This window comes from Myxocyprinus asiaticus, chromosome 11 (assembly GCF_019703515.2).
Source record: "Myxocyprinus asiaticus isolate MX2 ecotype Aquarium Trade chromosome 11, UBuf_Myxa_2, whole genome shotgun sequence".
Lineage (NCBI taxonomy): Eukaryota > Metazoa > Chordata > Actinopteri > Cypriniformes > Catostomidae > Myxocyprinus > Myxocyprinus asiaticus.
In genome coordinates this window covers 44516935-44541064 of record NC_059354.1, presented here as the reverse complement: position 1 = coordinate 44541064, position 24130 = coordinate 44516935, and the positions used below count along the sequence as shown (strand labels likewise).

Below are 24130 nucleotides of genomic sequence, written 5' to 3'. Positions count from 1 at the left end.
CAGCCAGGCTCTCTGCTGTCCCTGCAAACTAAAGAACGCTCATGTCAAAAACACAATTGTTGAAAAGGCTTAGAATAGCTAAATCCCCCACAGCCTGTGGTCTGACACAAGCCCCCTACCGAGAGACAAGCGGTCCAGTCCTCCACACGCAGACGTCCCTCAAGGACATGTTACAGAGCGTAAAGCAAACACGCTTTACGATGTGGCTCTCGAGGAGATAAGGAGGGCATTATTGTGCCTTGTCTTTGGTGATTTGCAATGTTTTCCATGCTGTTGCATGTTGCGCTGGGGCTTCAGTGGTGGAAACCGTGCCAGATGTGGCCACTCTCTGGGCCAGTGCCATAATGCAGCGCTGGGGCTTATTCAAAGAGACAGGGGAGAAAACACCATAGCTAGCCCCAGGGCTTGAATATTCTCAAGACCATTTGCCAACACAACAAGAGCTCGCTGACTCTACAGCTTCTCTCAATCAAGTCTGAAAGTGTCTGTTAGGTTTATTTATTCACTGCAACTCTGAATTATTGGTGCAAACCGCAAGATTACACAGCTGTACTCATGCATGTCTGCAGAGGGCTTTGTTTAACCAAGACGACGTGAGGCTGCACTAAGCACAAGCCTTTTTTGGGCAACACTTCTGTTCTGCCAGTCTGTCAATGAGATCATACGGGGTCCATAATTTTTTACCATGGGTCCCTTTATCTGTTCACTGCACAAACACTTTTATATCCTGAAACACAAGATACTGAGAAGGCATATTTTTCTCATTTCCAGCTGCTCCACTTAAAAGTTCTATAAAAATCAACTTACAACTGTCAGACAATATCTTTAAAAATAGCTCTCTTTTTTTTTTTTTTTAAATGATCAGCATTGGCTTGATAAATGGGCAGTCAAGCATACCTTCGAACAGCGAAATTCCGCGGGCGAAGAAGGCGTGGGTGGAATAACTGCCAAGCAACCTCTTTTTGTGCTGCACTTTATACTCTGGGAGAGTGAAGATAAAAATAAATAAATAAATAAAACTCACCGGTAAAATGATGAATTGCGTTGTCCATTGTGAATAATCAGTGCAGCTGTATACGAAGCACCGTCCACACAGAGGTCACTGCCAAACCAAACAACTTCCTATTGTTCAACGTGGAGATTTCGCCAGTCAAAGTTCACCAAACTTGAACTCAACACGAAATCCTCGAGGGGAAATTCTTCGCCACCGGAAGTCCATTCCCATTGAGATAACTGTATTTCACCCAGGCTATTTCGCCATGCAAAGTTTGACCGCGCCTTAAGGCTACTATCGGAAGCAGATGGTATCAAGTCTTCTATCCCAAAGTTAAAAAAAGTTAACTTTTCTATGCCAGGTTCCTTAAGTACTAGACAGTTATACGTCTGTTGCCTATTCATAATAACAGCTATAACATTGGTACTTTCGGTAACTATCATGTTGGCCAAGATTTTGATATTGTTGCATTCCTTATTAAAATCAACTGCCATTACTATGAATGAAGATAAATCAAAATGAAGGATGCATGATATACATGTAACCATACAGCTATCGGACAATATTTAAATAGTATAATAGGTATTACCAAAAAACAAATCCAGTGGTGCATTGAAATCAACTTATATTTGATGCTATGAATCAAGATCCTTCAAAATTATGGATGCACAACATATTGGTGACCATATAAGTATCAGACCAAAAATGATCAGCATTGGTCTGATTAGGCTGATATCATAAGCAAATGATATTAGGGATTTTCTATGGTACAATCTAATGTTTAAAAAAATACAAAAAAAAAGATAAATGATTACTAATGTTTGACATTATATAAATATTATTTACTACCATATTGGCCAATTTTTTATTTCAGTACATCCCTTATGAAACCAATATGCAACTAAAACTTTAAATAAAATCAGTTCTCTAATCTCCACTATTACATGAGAACATAACACAGAAGTATTATATAGTTACCCATACTCAAGTACAAAGGCACTGTGTTTTCCCCTGGCACACAAGCACACATTACTCCAATTAAAGCATCATCACTGAACCCATATTTCTGCATAATTGACATTTTTTTAAAGTAGGGACCGTAAAACAGGGACACAATATTCCTCATTCAGGTCCGCACATTACTAATGCAGACACTTTCCGCTTAACAAGCTCCAAACAATTAGGCCTTTGAGTGGGAGGAAGTTCCATCTCCGAGCCGTTACTGCATCATTAGGAGGACCTAGCAGGAACTGTAATTCACTGTTAGCAATGCAACAAGAGGCTGCAAGCTCATCCTGCACAGTAGAGAGTACACGTCAACACAGGCCACACAGTGCACGCCCAAATGACTGAATTTCCACCACACACAAGTTCACCTAAGGTTCAATTAAACAATACCTGTATGTACAACCAAAGGTATAACAATTCAAAAGCATGAGTAAATGTTTAAATATGCATTTGATTTGAAAACTTGAACATTGCATAATACAAAATTATTACCTTGGGACATGTCAGGTTGATTATTATAATATAATGCTGAATTATCATTATTATTCTGATTATTAGATTTGCGTTATACAAAAGTAATATATTTCTGTCTTGTTTACTTCTACACACGGGGGCTTTATTTTGACACCGAAAGAGCTGTCGTATTTACTTCAACTTCACAAGGAGCTTTTAATGTTACACAGAAAAGGCAATGTGTATTTGACAGTTTACAAGAGATGGAATTAAAAGCTTCAGATCATGACTGGCTAATTCTAAACTAAACATTCATCCGTTAATGAAAATGGGATATGGCCAAACAGTCCAGTCTTGTTGAGGTAGGTGTCATTATCCCACCACTTACACTTGACAACACCAAACAGGCTTACCCTTAGTGTTAGCCTTAGACAGCACACTCACAGACAGCACACTGACAATTGATGCTTATTGCACACAACAATGGAAAAACTTGCAAAAACCACAAACTAACTTGGTGGTTCTAGGCCACATTATCCGTCAATGTGGACCAGACTACTGATAATCAATAGTCCTGCTAGCGGCTTTTCAGTCCATGAATAGTTTATATACCACATTAGCATTTCGTCTTTAATTTAGCTCAGCAGGAGGGCAGTGCAGGCCAATAGATGAGAAGGTCATTATGGAGGTATCACTGAATCTCTTTAGCCCTTTTTTTTCCTTGGTCTGGTGCCGTAAATATAGGGCTGCAGGTTTAGAATGAGGAACGTGATTGTCGCCTCATTAAAAAATGATGGTGCTAGTTAAGTGGCCTTTGTCTCAAATGCAGAGCGTTTAGTTGAAGTGGTCTAAAAATAAGGACACAGAAATGCCTTTGCATAAAAGGGGAAAAATTAAATGAGCTAAATATTATGGGAAGCAATGCTGCTTTTTAACCTGTGGTGAACAGGTTGCCGAGGTGAACAAATGAACAAATTATGAACAAATTTCCAAACACAAATAAATGAATGTACCACGAGTATTTTTTGGTAAATCACTAGACACTCCAGAGTACAGACTCCTTCAAATATCTGAAAACAGAAAATGTATTCTAATAAAGTTTCATTCTAATATTCGTCTACGCTAATGACAATATCGACTGTTATAACAGAATTCGGTCAAAGCAAGGTTTCTTGCACCATAACGCATTGTTACAATCCAACGTTCCCTATATGCATTCGGCAGCGCAAATTGAATTATAATCTTGTGTTCGTATATATAAAATATGTGTATGTGTGTCTGTATATATATATATATATATGTATATACACACACACACACACACACACACACACACACACACACACACACACACATAACGTGGGACTATATATATATATATATATATATATATATATATATATATATATATATATATATATATATATATATAGTCCCACGTTATGTGTGTGTGTGTATATATATATTAGTCCCACGTTATGTGTGTGTGTGTGTGTATATATATATATATATATATATATATATATATAGTCCCACGTTATGTGTGTGTGTGTGTGTGTGTGTGTGTATATATATATATACACACACACACACACACACACATAACGTGGGACTATATATATATATATATATATACACACACACACACACACACACACACACATAATGTGGGACTATATATATATATATATATATATATACACACACACACACACACACACACACACACACACACACACACACAACGTGGGACTATATATATATATATATATATATATATATATATATATATATATATATATACACACACACACACACACACACATAATGTGGGACTATATATATATATATATACACACACACACACACACACACACACAACGTGGGACTATATATATATATATATATATATATACACACACACACACACACAACGTGGGACTATATATATATATATATATATATATATATATACACACACACACACACACACACACACACATAATGTGGGACTATATATATATATATATATACACACACACACACACACACACACACACAACGTGGGACTATATATATATATATATATATATATATATATATATATATATATATATATATATATATATATATATATACACACACACACACACACAACGTGGGACTATATATATATATATATATATATATATATATATATATATATATATATACACACACACACACACACAACGTGGGACTATATATATATATATATATATATATATATATATATATACACACACACACACACACACACACACACACAACGTGGGACTATATATATATATATATATATATATATATATATATATATATATATATATATATATATATATATATATATATATATATATATATATATGTCCCACGTTGTGTGTGTGTGTGTGTGTGTGTGTGTGTGTGTATATATATGATATATATACACAGATATATATATATATACACAGATATATATTATAGATACATATACATACATACATACACACACTTGAGTCCATAAGTTTGCATTCCCCTTTTGTCTCATGAGTTTTCACACCCCTTTCAGAATTTATCCAAATTTAAGAAATAAAAGATCTATTTTATTATTTAGTACTGCCCTTCATAATCTACATAACAGATATTTACACAATGAATAGTATGCATATAGTTGTGTGTTGCCTTCTTGAGCATTAATGAATGTTTCACCTTAATAGTTGAATGAAAAACCCAGATGCAGTTTATTGTGCTACTCCAGTCCTAATCAATAATACAAGGGGAAACAAAACAAGATTTGGCACATAACTTGGGACTTTTAATTATAAAGAAGCCACACTAACAGAAAGTGTGGAAAGCAGCATGAGACACACTGATGTATTCAATAACTCACAAGTTGATAATCTGACGCAACCGCATATGAGCGCACACAACCCGACTAAATTTTAAACGATCGTCACAATCATTTATTTTTGGTTGCATTTGCGACCTTTTTAGACACAGTTTGGAGCCCTGGGAAGTGCACGGACTTCCCTCGATATTGCGGCGCAGACCACAAAACCCATTTAAATTCTAGTGAGAATTTTCTAGTTTAAAGTGCTTTGGAGGAAGTCAAACCTCTCAAATAGTAGACAGCCCTGACATGCTAAACAGCACTGAGGAGTAAAAGAGCAACACTGTGCTATACACCAAAATAAAGGGTTTATCAAATAACACATCATCATCCTTACTAAAATCTATCACGATTTTACAGTAGTAACAGTAACTGTGATACTTTGACAAAAAATGTATAGTTTCATATTAAATAATATATTAGGAAGAATCTATTAGATCATCAATTTTATTACAACAGTGGCAGTTGTAGTTAGTTTCTAAAAGTTTTTAGGCTACTCTTTTTTTTCATAAATACTATAATGTATTACAATTATTTTAGAAAGACTAGCTACAGACCTAACCACTGTAAAGAGGAGCCATCTATGTTCTTACCTGTGTTTTTATGGCATTGCACTGTAAATATAAGGGCAAGTTCATAAATGGCTTTAACGTTTGGACCTCCAAGACTTTTGGACAAATTAAGGGCAAGGTTTTCCTCCTGTGCAATATATGTTCTATCTGAATGACGTTTAATATTAGGAAATAAATGGTATAACAGATAAAATAGGCTCATGTATATAAATAGGCATATCAACTTATGAGAGAAAACTTCCTGTAACAACAACAAAAATAATGGCACTTGATACACGCCCTTATACTTGAAAACCTTGAATAAAACTATGCAAGACAAAAGAAAATATCACTCAGGCTACACTAAATTCAGGTTATGTTTTTACTGTATTGGGTGATGACTTGATGTCCAATTTAAAATCTGCGTCCCTGAGCAAAACCAGCTGAGAACCACTGGTGTACTCATTCAGTAGTGTTGATAGTTGTTATTTGTGTATGTCCTGTTAAATATATATTATCTATTTGTATTTACATTTAAAAAAGTAATTGCAATAATTTCTGCGTTGAGGCATTTCACTATTTGACAGTTATTACTACAGCCATCTCGGCTTCCAGAGCCTTTTAAGTCTCAAAAGCTCCCAGTAAATAACACAAGTAAACACGCAATGCAAGGCGAACATGAATAAACCATCTATAATGATTCTAAGGTTGTTTTAAGCTATTCCTTCACCAATGCGCATAAATACGTGTTCAGCATTGCGGGCTCATACACATGCACAGAACTGCACCACTGCTGAAAACAATCCTAGTGGGAAACACTGCAATGTCTTAAAATGCAATATGCGCAGGTAGCTCACAAGGTTTTAGAACAAATCAAACCGAAACATCTGATTTCATTTGATGTGGCTCATCTCAGTTAAACTTTAATTTAAAGCATCAGACTGCTCTCACCAGCTAGTCATGACCAATGGAAACAGTGTAACAGAAGGCAAAATTCTCCATCATTAACAAGTAAAGAGGAAAGCTATCAGTGGCATTGACAAGTGCTAACAAACAATGTGGCTTTCTTATTTTATTAAATGTTATTTCTACAAGGACTGTGGTGCAAATATCACATTTCTGTCACAGTCCATGTATTCCTAATATGTCATGGATGGCCTGTCAGCGGTGCTAAGAAAAGAGCGGAAACAAGCCTCCATGACTGCAGTGCTCCCGGCGGAAGCTGTCAGTCAAATGCTGAGAGTCTGTGAGACAGGAAGCAGGAAAGAGTCGAGAATAGGAGAGACAGAGAAGAATAGAATTTCCAGACACACTAGTCATTGCATACTCAATTTCAGAATATAATGACTGTGACCACCAAATCAAGTCTTAATATGCATACAACTATTTACCAAAACACGGTACACATTCAAATGCATCCTTCTAAAAAATAAACTAAGCAATCGACAAAATGGCCATTCACTTGTCATGGCAAGATAGGAATAAAACTGAGATTTAGAGATGTTTTTGATTGTTGCTTTGCATTGTGCTTGGTTTGGACACTGGTTAAGCTAATGAACTACATTACATGGCAGAAGCCTATTCAATGAAATTAAAATTTTAAATGAACAAAATGAACTATTTATTGAACATTATTGCCTTCTACCATACTTATGTTGGCGCTGTATTATAAAAGCAATAAGTTACTCTAAGCTGTCCGTTACAGTGATTTTACCATGTTTAAAAGGGTTTTTGGCAACATAACACCCCATACCCACTGTTCCGCAGTACTTCTCATGGCTTATGCCATGCCAGTGCAGTAAAATACATACTGAGAAAGTGTTACACTTGGCAGTGATTGACATGAACTAGAAAACAGTGCTGCATCACTTTCACCCTGATGACAGCATCACTAGAGACAAAAAGAGAGAGAGAGAGAGAGAGAGAGGAGAGAGAGAGAGATCTCCATGCCATAAATAGAAAAATCTGAGCAAGGCAGATGACAACAGCAAAATAAACAGGAACCCTCTGCTTGTCCAAAATGAACCTCATTTCAGTTGACATTGTTTTGGTATTCTGGTTTCATTACCGTGCAACATTCAAAATCTGAGCCTAGTCACTGAAACACAACCCTGATGACAAATAGGAGGGTTAAAACATAAGAGCTTTACTTTGTGCAAAAAGAGAGAGTAAGCAAGAGATTTCAAGCATTTTGATTAAAGGAGGAATTAGATTTCCTTTGCACCAAAAAGCATCATGTAATCATAGATAATTTGTATCTCGGGAGATTATCATTATTTACTCACCCGCATGATATCCCAGATGTGTATGACTTTCTTTCTTCACCAGAACACATTTGAAGAAAAATAGAAAACTAGTTTAGCTCAGTAGGTCCTTAAAATGCAAGTGAATGGAGATTTCTCTTTTGAAGCTCCAAAAATCACAGACAGTCAGCAGAAACATCATCCAAACGACACCAGCTGTTAAATGAATGTCTTCTAAAGCAATACGATCACTTTTGGTGATCGTATTCAAGTGCTTAAGTAAGATCAATATTTAAGTACTTTTTAACTATAATCCAACGTGAGGGTAAGCTGCACGAGATGGAACGTATTCGAGTTGCCATGATACCGACGTAATCTCACGTTCTCCACTCGGTTGAGACATCCAGGATAAGCACACAAATGCAACATTGTGAGTAAAGAAACAGATAATTACAGATCTAAACCAAAACCAACCAAGCTACTGTACAGCGTTCCTCCTCACTTGTAAACAGTACTGCTCTTCTGGCTGTGACTCACGTGCGTCAGTTCTCGCGTTTCAAATGCCAATGTGATTACGTCACACGCGAGTACCGCTCCTGACCGGAAGCATGATTTAGAGTTTAAAAAATGTACTTAAATATTTATCTTTTTTCGCACCAAAAGCGATCGTATCGCTTTAGAAGACATTAATTTAACCGCTGGAGTCATATGGATGATGTTTATGATGACTGTCTGTGATTTTTGGAGCTTCAGAAGAGAAATCTACATTCACTTGCATTTTAAGGACCTACTGAGCTGAGATATTTCTCTATTTTTCTTCAAATGTGTTCTGGTGAAGAAAGAAAGTCATACACACCTGGAATATCATAAGGGTGAGTAAATAATGAGAGAATTTACATTTTTGGGTGAACTATCCCTTTAAGCCTACATTATTGCTTTGTGTCTTTATATAATCCAAAAAAATAAAACTGTGTAACAGTTTTTTCAGTTTAAGAGCATCATTCATCATCATAAAAAGGTGACCAGAATAGTCAGCAAACATCCACACACAGGCGACTGTGATCAATTATTCATAACATTTTAATTCCTGAAAGCCAATCCAGCGACCCACATAATTGGGGTGGTGGTAACTACAGCCGTCTCTACATCACAACCAAGGACGAATGCCAAGAAAATCTGAGCTTGTGTTTTATGTAGCACTACACAGGATTGTTTGTGAATGTAAAAACAAACAATTTCTCCCATCATTTAACAAAAAAATGTAGACATTGTAGAGACACCTAGTCATGCATACACAGGCAATAACACATAATAGCTGCATCTACAGCAGTTGTCAATATGTTCTGCAAAAATGTTATGACTTGGCTTCGCATCTGTGTGTCTTTTGTGAACGAGTACAAGCAAGAACTGGGGGCGGGCAACTGTTCGAACATTCATAATATCTTCATGATAATTTTGCTGCCGATAAAAAAAAACTGAATGACAATTAATGCATTTACATGCACAGCAATACGCTCATAACTACCAAAAATCAGCTTATAAAGAATGAAAAAAAAAATTCAGTCACATGAGATTTGATATCACTGGACAACTCTCTGCTTTTGACGTCAAAACCTAAACAGCCATGTGCACATCACTTGGATAAGCCAGTAAGAACGCCATTAAAAGGTGCCATTCCCCATCTTGTGTTTGTGTTTCATGAAGCAATGAAACAAAGGCAACGAAAACGCGACAAAACCATGTATGCATGTTACTTAAAGGGATTGTTCAATGGTGATCAGACTTCTGTAGCTCTGAAAATCACAAAGGAAACATAGAAGTAATCCATAAGACTCCAGAGGTTAAATCTAAATCTTCAGAAGCAATATAATAGGTGTGGGTGAGAAAAAAAGTCATTTTTTTATTCTAAATCTCCACTTTCACTTTTCACAAACACTCTGATGCACGCAATGTCAGCAGAGGCTCGCGCCAAACTCCCACAAAAATATAAACGAACAAAGGTAAACGTTGATAGTATTTTAAGTAGTTAGAAATATTTTATCTAAAAATATTTTAAATGTCATTCATATAGTTTTAAAGCCTTAAAAGGAAATCTTATATGCCAGTTTTATTATTTGATTTATATGTTTTAAGAAATATGGCAATTTATGACAATTAATCGTCAAAGCCCTCCAACAGACAAATAATCGTTATAGTCGCAATTATTTGTTTGACATTTAATCATCAGCCAAATTTAATAATCATGACAGCCCTATGATGTTCCCTATTCTCCTTATGATCATTGTGATGACATTTCATAAGTTATACAATAGAACTGTCACAAATAACTGCTGTAATAAGCGTCTGTGAATGAGACACTCATGAGTAGTGATCGACCGATATGGGGTTTTTTTAATGGCTGATGCCGATAGGCCGATACAATGCCGATATAATCACACAATTTAATATAGTAAATAACATTAACATAAAAATTGCTTAAAAACTAATAAACTCTCATTTAGCACTATATACACTCAATTTCACACAAAACGTTATCTTTTTTTAAAAAGAATCTAAAAAATATTTTTAATGATAGATAGCGGTTTCTTCTGATTTCTGTTTATTCATCAAATCTTTGTAATTTATTTGCACATGAAGAAATTGTTAATATATTAGGAAGAAGGAAATAACAGTACACACAGTAGTCCAGCAACCATGGCTGGCATGTCCACGTTAGCATATCGCATTTTCTAAAAAAAAATCCCGAATCAAACCAACTGTACATACAGTGCATAGTGAATAAGACATTTACTTACAGCACACGTGAAGTGCTTTTACTTTGAAGTTGCTCTCAGGCGCTCGTGCAGATCCAGCGAAAGCAGCAGCAATCTCCTGACAATTTAAACGGCCTGGATCGCCTGCTTGAATTGTCACGGACTGACCGTATGTTTTGTGAATCAGAGGAACATTTGATCCTGAAGTTTTTGATTCTGGCTGATGGGATACGCGCTTCAGAGGAAGATTTAAGAAGAGCGCTCGACGGGAAGAAAACGCTGGATTTTCGTGAGGTTCGTGAATTACATCTGTTTAAACGAGATATCTGCATATTTGCAGACGGTATATAATAAAAGTTTTATTCATATTTGCCTTTTTATCTTTAGACAATTAAAAGTTACAGGGAACTGTTGAGGAGAGAGGGAGAATGAAACAGGCGAGCACTTTAACATTATTAGCTCAAACGCATCTGCCGCGGCTCTGATATGTGGATCGTTTGAATGAGACTGTTGCACTGTCTATTATTGTAGTAACATGACAGCACGTAACAAAACTAACCGTAACTGGTCGTTTACATGTCTCAGTCACTTCAAATGAAAGCAGGCGATTCTCAGTGCACTCAAGAAACAAATCATCCAAAGACGAAAATGTATCGGCTAATGCCGATAATTAAAAAATTCGGAATATTGGCCGATTTATCGACCGACCACTACTCATGAGCTCAATGCTCACGCACACAACCAACCACTGCACTTGCAGTCCGGCTGCTGGCACTGATATTACACCATGTAAACAGAGATAAGGGTTTATATTCTGTGTTTTGCGGTTTAATGTTCGTTGCATGCTGTTTAGCAAATCATTTTGGTTAAATGCATTTTTACAGCTGTCAGAAGTTCATTATTCTCTTTCTGTGAGCAATTCACCAGGATTACCGTAAACACTCATATAAATGGGCAAAATACAATTTATGCAAGTGTACTGTTATTTATTCCTCATTCAAATCAGCATACATCTGTAATATAGGCACATTTCTGGTTCATTCTACATCCGCCAAAATTTAAATAGAAGAAGTCCATATTTCAAGCTTTTAAAATAATTGGCTTTTAATAAATTCACTAGCAGTTCCAGGTTAAAAGATTAAATAAACTTAAATTTAAAACTTTATAATTTAAAATATCGGTTACCAATATCGGCCAAAATGAGCAGCGAATTATCGTATCGGCCGAGAAATTATCGCTGCATCCCTAGCAGTTTTCTAGCTTTATCAGATTTTTAAAATAAGCTGATTTTTGCAAGTTACGCTGATAACTGTGGTGTGCATGTAAACGGGCTCAATGATTTGTTTGCAAAATCGCTCCGATATGTTAGCAAAGCATTTTCCATGTGTTTAGTTTAATTTATAACGTTATATAACATTTATTAGAATGTATAGCTAAATTTGTGTATATTAAAATAAAAAACAAAATAGGAAAACATGCCTTGGTTATTTCCAAATATATGTTTTCATAGTTTTTAGTACATTTTTGAATCTACTTAGCTACAATGGCTGCTTGTAAAATCATAAATCGAGATAAAAAGCTAAAAATTTTGATCATTAGGCCTGTCGCGATTATTAAATAATCGTCTAATCGGAGTTATTTTATCTAACCGATTATTGTGCACTTTAAATTCCAATCACATTTAAATGGCCAAATAAGAGAATTTTAAGTGAATATATAATTGCCATCAACAACGTGTTTGTGTGTCATTCAGTTGAACTCCGAGCGTGAATGAGCCGCAAAGCGGATCTCAACCAGAGCAGCTCCTGTCCGGAAGAACACGTGAAGCTCTTCTCAATCGTTCCGATGCACGCACCGCCAGCGAAGGCTCACTCCAAACTCTCGCGGAAATATAAACAAAGAAATATAAGCTTTGATAGTAAACGCAAAGCGCTCCGGCTTCACTGTAAACGATCGTCTAATGGTAAATATTCCTGGTCATAGCGTGTTCATAACACACAGTGACACACAGGAGACGCACTCTTACTCTATTTCTTTGGAATGATAAAATGATCAAACGAAATCTCAAAGGTTTTGCTTCATGAGAAATAAGGGCTCAAGGAGCATTAAAATAACATGTGAAAGTGAAGAAATTAGGACAAAATTATTTTACTACTGCATAATATAATATAGTATATTATAATATAATACAATTAGGGCTGGGTATTGATACAGATTTCCAGATTCAGTTCGATTTTGATTCACAAGCTCTTGAATCGATTTGATTCGATTCCGATTCCATTCAATATCGATTAATGGGTTTATTCCAGGAATAATGTCCCTCATGTTCTGTATCAACGAATTCTGTGGAGTATTTAAAGAGACAAATACAGTTTTGCACCATACACTGCAACAGTAAGGATACCTTCCCTCTGGTTTGAATACACGATTATTATAGCTTGTTGCCCGTAGCGCTTCAGAGACACACCGCATCTGTCAAACACAGAGGTGGTGGTATGCACGCGTCCACTTATGCTGCTCATCATGGACGCGATCAGCCGAAACAAAAATGTTCATTTTACTCAAACACATACCTATAAATAGTAAATCCAGAGAAACTGATACATTTGCAGTGGTCTCTTTTGCAGTGGCAAGTTACCACTACGTTAGCACAATCTCAAAGAAATACAATTAAACAACGGACGCACAAACAGTGTATAGACTATGACAGAACCTTCACTGCATGCCAGAAGAGCATGTGATGAAGTCTCCATAAGCATCTGACACAGCAGTGGGGGATGGGGAGTAGACAGAAACAGTGAGGCAGATTGTACAGAGAAGCTGAGGAAAGAACAGATGGCCTTCGCGGCCTCCAACAGAACAATGGCTCCAAGCGAATACACCCTCGGCCAATCGGTGAGTGGCAAAAAACAATGCTCAGATGCTCCATTCAACTTTCCAACACTGGTGGAGACAGCAGGACAGGCCAGAGAATAACAGTAAATCTTGGATCAGGAGTGCGTTTGCATGCCCTTTTAAATTTGATGTACGTTTTATGAGTAGAAGGTTACTTATTCCAAAATGGGCCATTTACTCACCCTCATGTTGTTCCAAACCTGTATGACTTTCTTCTGAAGAATACAAAAGGAAATGGTAGGCAGAATATTAGGGATGGACAGCCTCAGTCACCAATAACTTTCATTGCATCTTTTTGCTGTCCAATGAAAGTAAATGGTGACTGAGGCGGTCATTCTGCCTAACATCATATTTAGCATTCCACAGAAGAAAGACGGTCATATGGGCAAAGAAAAACATGAAGGTGAGTAAATTATGATTTTAATTTTTGGGTGAACTTTCCCAACTAAGTCCATTATTAAAATGAGTAGCTCAATTGTGGACATTTATAAGTCTGAATAACAAGCATAATATACAATAAACAGTCTTTAGCTAGTAAACCAAACCTACATAGCAGGTTTGACTAGGGGCTTTTTTTTTTAATCACAAGGATCCTTGTACTAACTGAGACAGTCTATGCCATTTGCAACCAGATATTAGAGCACTCAATGAAGGTTGGTGAAAAAGAAAAAGAGCTGTTTCCCCAGGGCACTCGAATCCACGTGGATTATTCATGGATCTTTCATTCCATCTAAGACACATGTCTTCCCCTATCATGACTTTTTGAGAATGAAACAGCAGCACACATATGACTTGCAGATATGTGCTTGTCCTCTCTTGTTATTTCAATGCATTGGATACAAAGAGCTGAATTGTTGTGAAGTGCACTATGCTGACAGATGTGGACAAGAAGCTTTAACTATCCAATGTACACAGACAGCAGCTAAACAGGGTTATAATTGTAGTGCTAATTCTGTTCATACAAACAAATTGGCCCCTGAAAACAACCAGGTAGTGTCAAAAGCATTTAAATTAAAGAAACAGTCCACTGAAAATCAAATATTCTCTCAACATTTACTCTCAGACTCATGTCGTTCCAAACCTGTATGACTTACTTTCTTATGTGGAACACATAAGGAGATGTTTTAATGCATATTCTGGTCCATCTTTTCAACACAATGGCAACTAATATCGACTCACTTTAAAGCTTAAAAAGAACCAAAAAGTATCTGAAAAATAGTCAATGCCAGGGTCTTCGAGCATTTTCAGGTCATGGAGCCCTTGATGGATGGCACAACGGCGCAGGAACCCCCTATTACATGTTGTAGCCAACATATTACTTGTTGCATTTTAAGCCTGGCCTAAAATAACTTGTATATACTAGCATCTTAATGCATTTACTTGCGTTACAATTCTATCGTTCAAAGCCTTTAAAATAATCATTATTGACGTACAGAGTCATATTCTTGTACAATTTATTAGATTTTTTCTTAATACATCTTAATGTGGGAGGGACAATGCCAAATGCATATAAAATAGGGGTGGGTAAAAAAATATATTTTCTGATGCACGTCATTTGAACAATCTCGACATTGATTCTTAAATCCCAACATCAATCTTTTCCTCTGTGCACACCCCTCCACTACAATGAGAGGAAACCACTCGCAACTGCAATCAAATTTTGCGCTATGCGACTAAAATGTATATATTTGGCAACTGGCTGCTAAATATTCATATTTTACTCACCATCAATTTAGTATAGTATAGTGTTGGGGGTATTCAGAAGCAAACTACTTTCACTGCGTGTTGAGTGTAAAAGTTGTTCCGTGTAATGTGTCCAAAGACGAGATCCACACAACCCATTTTCACTGAATAATTTCTCTTTTAATACCCTTTTCTGATCTCTACAGTCAGTTGTTGATCAATAAACAACAAAAAATAAACATTTAATTCTATTCACACATAGTAGAGATGATGTAAAGCCATTTGAGTCTCTCGTTAACGTGCGCTCATCTACAGACACTCATTAAGTGCTGGTTTTGTTAGAGAGACAGTACCAGTTTTAGCATGTCTTCAACAAATCAATGTAAATACTTATAAATAGTAAAAATTATGCAATTAAACAATAAACATAACAAAAATTATATACGAAATTATATCTATTTATTGACTGAATACATGGATTTGTACATTTTTTTAAAGCAGAAAATGTGACCAAATTTGATGAAAAACTACTAATAATGTACCTAGTTACAAGGTCCCCTGTATAATTAACAGCATTAGCTGGGAGAGAATTTCTTTCATATGCAAGCAAGGGACATTAAAACTGAAATATACCCATATGAATCGATACTGAATTGAAATCGGAATCAAATCGAGAGCTTGTGAGTCAGAATCGAATCAGGAATACCCAGCCCTAATACGAAAGGTTTTGGTGAAAAACAACTTGAAATGTAAGTAATTTTTAAGTGAAAATCTTGATGTCTTCTTTTGTTTTCCACATAAGAAAGTCAGTCATATGGGTTTGGAACGACATGAGGGTGAATAAATGATGATAAAATGTTCATTTTTGGGTGAATCAATCCTTTAACTACTGGACAAGACCTTCTTGAGGGGAGTTCTGAGAATCTTATCTGATTAAGATGTCAACCGACATACTTCAGATCTAGGCATTGTCATATGCTGAAAGCCTTTTATCTCCCTCTTTATAGAGGGTTGATTCCCTCTATATAAGAAGTTACGAAACGGGTTACAGAATGCATGTTGGCCATGCCCCAGCCCTTCTAAGCGCAGCTAATACGATTGGTGTACTTTTAGGCCTTTTACTTGTTCTAAAAGGAATTATGCAACCAAGGTCTCATCATACAAACGAATTCAGCGTGAGTAATCACTACAAACCTTCAGGTTCTGCATCGCCCAGATTTTGTGGCGAAGAGCTGGGGCGGCAATGATGTGCCCTCAAGGACGCTTTAAGGTGGCCCGGCAATGTTAGCTTTGGTTTCAAGACCAGGACCAAGACAAAAACCCTGTATGCAGTTCCACTATCCATGGGTCATGCCAATTACTCGGCTTAAAGAAAACTGACCCAAACCCCAGCAGACCGAACTCACCAAAGGGCCAATTCTTCCAGGCCAAAAAATCTAGTCTTAAAGTTGTGTTAAAGCTGTTGAATAAAGTTGAGTCACACTTTCCATATATTAACACAGAACGACAGACCACAACAGCGAGACGAATTGTTTAATAGAGCTGCTTAATTTAACAGCAAGACCAGAAACCATCATACAGTATATTTCTGTTTGGTAATGTACTGCTTTGTAGTTCATCCAACATTCACCCAAAGACCTGAAATAAGTACAAATTATAAAAAATACAAAAAAAAAATATTTAATATATATATATATATATATATATATATATATATATATATATATATATATATATATATATATCTTTCCAATAAAGAAAGAGTGAAACAAATGTATTACAGTGAGGAAAGAGTCCTATGTTTGACAACAAAAAGCTTTTTATATCACACAACACAGTTTTCTTAAAGCGTCCCTTAAAACTAGAATAGGCACAAGTACTCGGAAAGTGACTACAAAGACCGATCATGAAAATATACAATATTTGTGTGACTTTCCAACAACTTTTTCAATGTCAAAACTTTTTTTAGCTTTACATTGGTTACGATGGTATATTGGCCATGCAGTACCTTCCAGTCTGATTGGTTAAAGTTGGGAGTGATCCAGCAACTCTGCATAAGACTTAATGCATGTTGACTTTTAGTCCTGGGCAGTAACAGTGCTCAATATTGAAGGAATTAAACAGAACGCAAGGGTCTTTTTTAAAAGTGATTTTAAAAGTTAAATTACTTTAAACTTGACATCTTAAACCAACTGCAGGAGGCAAAAGATATCTATATGATGCATATTTTAGATTTTATTATTTTTATATTTATATAGTGAACACAATACATGGGACTTTTTAAAAAGATACACTTTTTAACTATTTTTAACAAACCATGTTAAAAACAAGTGCAGAAGACAAAAGATAGTCCGTTATTATGTTGTTCATTGACCAATCCCAGAGTACTCAAAAAATGTCAAAATAATGACAAAAAATACATATCCGTATTTCAAATGCAAATCAAAGCAAACAGAACCACTACAAATCTTTTTTATCAGTATAATGAACATTTCATTAAGCAAGCAAGCCTAGACACACTTTAGCAACTCTACAGAAGACATGTTATCATCAATATCTGAAACAGCCTCAAACTCAGCAAACTGTACTAATCGGTGCTGGTAGTTTCCACCTAGTGGTAGTGGTAGTGGTAGTTTGACTAATTGTCCGAGATTTGCTGTACATGAAATGTTGTGTTCACTTCCAAGTTTGAATTTAACCTAAAATAATAAGCCCAAAAAATGAAAGGCTCTTCTGAGGGAGGGAATAGGCCAGAATATCCGATTTATTATTTACGATATATCCGCTGTGATTTTGCTGGTGCAGTAAAATTAGGCAACACAGCAAATATCTTAATGATTTTAATGTGTATGTGTGTGTGTGTGTGTGTGTGTGTGTTTTTATTTGGCCATTAAGCTTTTAAATAGCATCATTAAACCAGTTTCACAATCCTTAATGCCTTGTATCGTGACATTCAGGCATGAAAGCATTAACGTTTTAATAGCTTTACTATTTGAACTTCAGTAGCAAAAACATTTTAGAGTTGGTAGAGTTGGTTTGATTCATTTCAGTGAATTAGTACAAACTCCCTGTTTCAATTAATCAAGTCAAAACTCTGATTTAAGGTTTCATCTCTATATTTTATTTCTCAAGCGTTAAAAGTTTTTTATAAAAATAATTGGAGGTAAATATCACTGTCTATTCCTGTGAATCGTTATATAGGTGCAAAATCAGTGTTAAGTATTAATTATGAACATAATTTAGCTAAAAATAGTGTGGAAAACACTACGTGCGTGCGTGTGAGAGAGAGAGAGAGAGAGAGAGAGAGAGAGAGAAAGAAAGAGAGAGAGAGAGCGCAGAGCACTCAAACATGTGAGAGTGAGAAAACAACATTTTAATGCCAAAAAATACCTAACGAGCCTCTTTCAAAGGTACTTTGCATATGTGGCGAGATGCATTAGGGAGTTTTTATTCTGATGGTAGTCTACAAAATAAGTTTATAAATTGTTAGATCAGCGGTCACTCACACCAGTGCACCCCAAACATGTTCCACATTCACACAGTAATTGTTGCTCACAAATGCAAGTGAAATGCTGGCACTGGAGCCCTGTTAATGTTTTGTTATATTGGGGGTTACCATCATGTTGAAAAGCAGAGCTAGAGCCTAGATCGAGGACCAGTGCATTTTGATTTATCCATTGAGCAATTGCTGTGCTAACCATAGCAAAGTGACCAAACTGAACTCAGTAGTGCTTCCCACCAGCATGTATTTAGTGTATTATTTTATTACACTAACATTTCCTGTAACCAGCTAGCATATAACTAAAAGAGTTTAATTTTAGTTTTTCTTTGACATGTTAAATTTGGACAAGTCTACTTGATTCAGATAGGTTCCCTCTACTTGAAGTATTCAAATTGAAATTACATGGTCATTTTAATTTGAGAAAACTCATTTCATACATGTGGAACCACTGTCCACGACTGAATCAAGTTCAGGCAAAGAGTTACGGTATTTTTTTTTTCAGTGCATTTTCACAATCATCCATGCCTTGTCTCATGACATTCTGGCATGAAAGCATTAATACGTTTTACGTTAATAATGTTTTAACAGCTTTATGATTAGAACTTCAGTAGCAAAAACAACATTTTAGAGATGGTAAGTTTAAGTCATTTCATTGAATCAGCACAAACTGCCTGTTTCAAATAATCAATTCAAAACTCTGATTTAACGTTTTGTCTCCGGATTTTATTTTTCAGGGGTTAAAATGTTTTATAGAAGTTAACGGAGGTAAATATTGCTGTATATTCCTGTGAATCGTTATATAGGTGCAGAATCAGTGTTAAATATTACTTGTGAACTTACATTTATTTAGCAAAAAATAGTGTGCAAAAAACATGCCTATTTCTGATTAACCAGATTTTTACTGTATCAAACAAACTGAAACTGCTTGGCCACAATGGCTTGAAATTACGGTTCCTATTATTAAATTGGCCCTTTGAGCCAAATATCAACAAAAGGGTGAAAATATTAGTATATCATTTTTAGATATATTCCCCAGCCATATAATTGCGTGCAAAATGTCTCGCATTCACTTTTTGTAAAAGTATAAAAAGTCTTGCATTTAGTTTTGTTGCATGTAGTTTTGAAGAGCCCAGACCCATTATTTCAGAGCCTCAAACAACAGCACCCATGTCATTTCCTGTACGTTTTAGTTAGCCCGATGAACAGTCAAACCAGTTCAAATCAATTAATGCAAGATGAAATTCAATCTGACATGTCTGGCACAACACTGTGCCACAGAGAAGGGAAAATACACAGCTAAGCCTAACCTTCAACTCTGAACTTGACATTAAAAGAGACACCCAATAGTCAATGGCACATTTTGTGAGCCCTGTGGCTAAACTCGCCTCTGCCTTATACCAATAATGATCACAGCACAGGAATCTCTCCACGTCATAGTAAATAAGCCGGTCAAAAACTGATTAAATGATGCACTCCTCATATACACGATGCCATGAACCTAAAACAAGCCGTTAACAAGGGAGCAATGATATAGTGTGCCGGATTGGCTACTTTTTAAAAAGTCAGGGTGGCCGATAGTCCAAAGCAGTACTGCATTAGGGTGGTAATCTCAACTTCATTTCCTCTGCCACATACTCTGCTCATAATGTCTGTTCCCACCTGATTAGTGTAGCAGAGTCATTATTAGGACACAAGTATGAGCTTCGAGTCTTCAGGGCATATCTGACTAAGGACATGTGAGCAGTATGCGACCGGCTGTCTGTAAGTGAATCATGCACTAATGTTCCGCAGAGGCACAACAGCAGACAGCGGCCCATCATCCACCGCACACACTCCCTTGTTATCTTATAGATTGGGTAGTTAAGCTGCTTTGATGGCTGCTGATCCATCACAACACTAACATTATTCTATATATGAGCGTTCTGAGCTCTGCATTAATTAACTTAACCCTTGTGCGTCAATAAAAAAAAGTTACTCAGAGGTTCTTCGAGGACAGAAATGTCCACGTTAAAAAACAGCCATAATAATGTTATATATTAATATTAGTTTCCACCTTCAATTAGTTAATTCGTTTTTTAACCAACATCATCCCTGATCATAACTACCAAATATTCATTTTCAGGATTTTAACCCTTTAAATGCTGGTTTGTTTACATAATGCCACTGTTGTTGTTTTTTTACACACACACACACACACACACACTTCTCAATACACACATCCAAAACACACTCTGACATTCATACCAACACACCCACACAATTTTAGCTGCATCATTTACTACAATTGGCCTGCAGTGCTCTATAATACAGCAAACAGAAAATAGGAAAAAAGCATGTATTTGCTCCATAGGCTAAACATGATGGTGCCATCTGTTGGAAAATATTTCAAATTAAAATTTTGAAGCCAGGGCTCCGGAATGAAAGCGTAATATCATAGAATTCATGATTTTATGCTTTAATGGCACTGGGATCAAATATTGCAGTTTTAATGGGTTTCAAAGGGGACATTTTTGTCCTGAAGGTCCTGAGTGTAACTATTTTGTGTACACAGTGTATTGTAGATGTATTTTAGGAACTGAGATTGAAATATCAAAATTCCCTCCAAAATACACACCTTTGGCAAAATGTATGCCATTGGCAATAACACAGCCAAAATGATCGAAAAAATTAAAATGATAAAGACAAAAATCACACAAGGGTTAAGCAGCAAGTCAGAAAAATACAGCATTCTAATTGATAACAGATTATGGATATGTTTTTTCTTATGTCTGACAGTTAATTATATGGTGAAATCTCTTCTTGTTGACATAAAACTCAATTCTCTCACAAATATGCACAAATTCATCCATCACTTGATAGCAGTTAGCCAAATTAGGCAGATGTCAACATGGACAGGTTGTGTGACTTGCCCTCATCCTCAAAAACTATGAACAAAACTATGCAAGGTAAAAGAAATTAAACATTAAATATGAGTTCACTGGCACTGAGGTTAAACATGGTTTGTGCAGACATTGTTTAGTACAGTGAATATCAATTACGCCTACCAAGAGATTTACCAAACACTAATACTAAATGGTAATATTTTGCATAGTGTTGGACTTAATCAGTCCATGGTAGAATTAATACATTTCAGTGTTTGATTCTTGGTGCCAGGTCACCGCTTTATGTCCAATGTAAAATGTGTGTCCTTAAGCAAATCAACTGAGAACCACTGCACTAGGTAAGACAACACATGACCAAATGTGTGTGTGTGTGTGGGGGGGGGTGAAGCATCTTTGATCTTTTTGATAATATTAAAAAAAAAAAAAAAAAATCATACGAGCGACATTGAGGGTCAGTACTAGATAATGACAGAATTTTCAGTTTAAAAGCAAATGCTCTGCGCAAGGTGCGTCTCGATTAAACTGACCAAATTCAAACATGTGAATGAGCCATTTCTGTCATGCCGTTTTAGACGAGCACTTTTCACTTGCAACAGTCGTGCAACTTAATTATCAAAAGATAAAAATATTGTTTTAGACGATGCATTCAAAAATCCACTTGATTTTTATTTTTTCCCGCCACAACAAAACATCTAAATAGGTACAGTCATCCCTTAATGATCTGTTCTTCATATTTCCACTATACGCGTCGAGCTGGCTTCCTGCAGTCGCGTTTTTAAGCGTATAGCGAAATCGCACGCGGGGATCAAACTGTGGAACTGCATTATGACAGCCTCGCGTGCCCCGCTTCCCTTTAGAGCTGCAACATTTTATCGCTTTCATTATTGCAAAATTATATATATATATATATATATATATATATATATATATATATATATTAATCTCTACGAGCGTTTCTATTCCTATTATCTGTTTGACACTAGACGCACGCTCTCGTTCAGCACTGGACAACGTTATATTCTCCTACGAACAGGGCAGGTGGGTTAATATCCGCAATAACAGTTTGTTTCCTGCTTCGTGTAATCAGACTGACAAATGCGAACAAGTTGCGTCGGCATTGTGATTTACGGAGGTTTCGTTTTAACGACTAAAATCTGAACGAGCGAATCTCTTCAGATTATCCGTTTTCCTGTTACATAAACACGGCGGGAGCACGCGCGTCTAAAAACAATAAACGCAAGAGTTGAGATAGGGCAATACTCACGGGTTTGAACGGGGCGATCGGAAGACCTCAAGGCAGATTCAAAGGAGCCCCTTCCGCCATTAGAATAAAGTTGAAAGCCCACCTCTAACCTCGTTGATGTTCCCGGGAACGGAGTGGATGTGTACGCCGCATAGACCGTTTGATCACACGAGCGGCCTAGAGTACTCGCGCGGGACCGCCCGTCTGTAGCTCACAACGTGGTTAAAGAAACACACTCTGATTGGCTGAAGGAGTGAAGGGACCGCCCACAAACTGTCTATCATAACGGTAGGCTGAACTCAAGAGATGAATCTGATTGGCGGAGCACACAAAGGCGAAACAGATTGGCTGTAAACAGAACGGATGATTACGTTTGTAAGATAAAAATGCAAATTTGTTGTGTTTAATTATGTCTGTAAACAACAGGGTGATGATGATCAGTTGGCTTGACTGTGGCTGTATTAAATGGTTGCAGCCTACTATTTTGTTTTTATATTTAGAGAGGAGCTCATTACACATGCAGAACATTCCTTACATCACCACAAAAGTAAACGTTAAATGAACACGTTATGTTTTCAATTTTCAATTGTTGGCTGAAATAACAACATTACACCAGCTTGTGCTTTGCATGTAAAGGAACCAGAGAAGACTGAGGCTAGCTCACATTTTCACTCCTTTGAAAGATAATTTCTTCTTAGACACATACCTTGATGTTTTTGGGTTATTAAACACATATTGGCCTTTAGTGACAACGTACCCCAATTGTAGGGCATGTTGTCCCTCTATGGGGTAAGTTGTCACAATGGGAGCCTACCTATTATAGGCTTTACTGCAAAGTTAAACAATTGTGAAACACAAAGCTATTCATGAAACAGCCAACAACAAAAAAAAAAAAAAGTTAAATATATACCTGGCCAACCAAAATTGTAATGAATAATTTTTATAAAATGACAACACATACAACATGTGAAAACCTGCTGTGGCCTAAAATGTATGGGAAATACCCTGGTCCTGA

At 36.3% G+C, this 24130-nt stretch overlaps 1 protein-coding gene across 3 annotated transcripts in view; it reads right to left on the bottom strand.

Annotated features, from left to right (window-relative positions):
* Positions 1 to 23618, bottom strand: part of LOC127447972 (double-stranded RNA-specific editase 1-like) — a 203684-nt gene extending 180066 nt beyond the window's left edge. For all 3 annotated transcript variants that reach the window (XM_051710243.1, XM_051710244.1, XM_051710245.1), the window contains exon 1: positions 23137 to 23618. The gene's annotated coding sequence lies outside the window, so the exon portion shown is untranslated. The remainder of the gene's footprint in view (positions 1 to 23136) is intronic.
* Between the last annotated feature and the right edge of the window lie 512 nt (positions 23619 to 24130).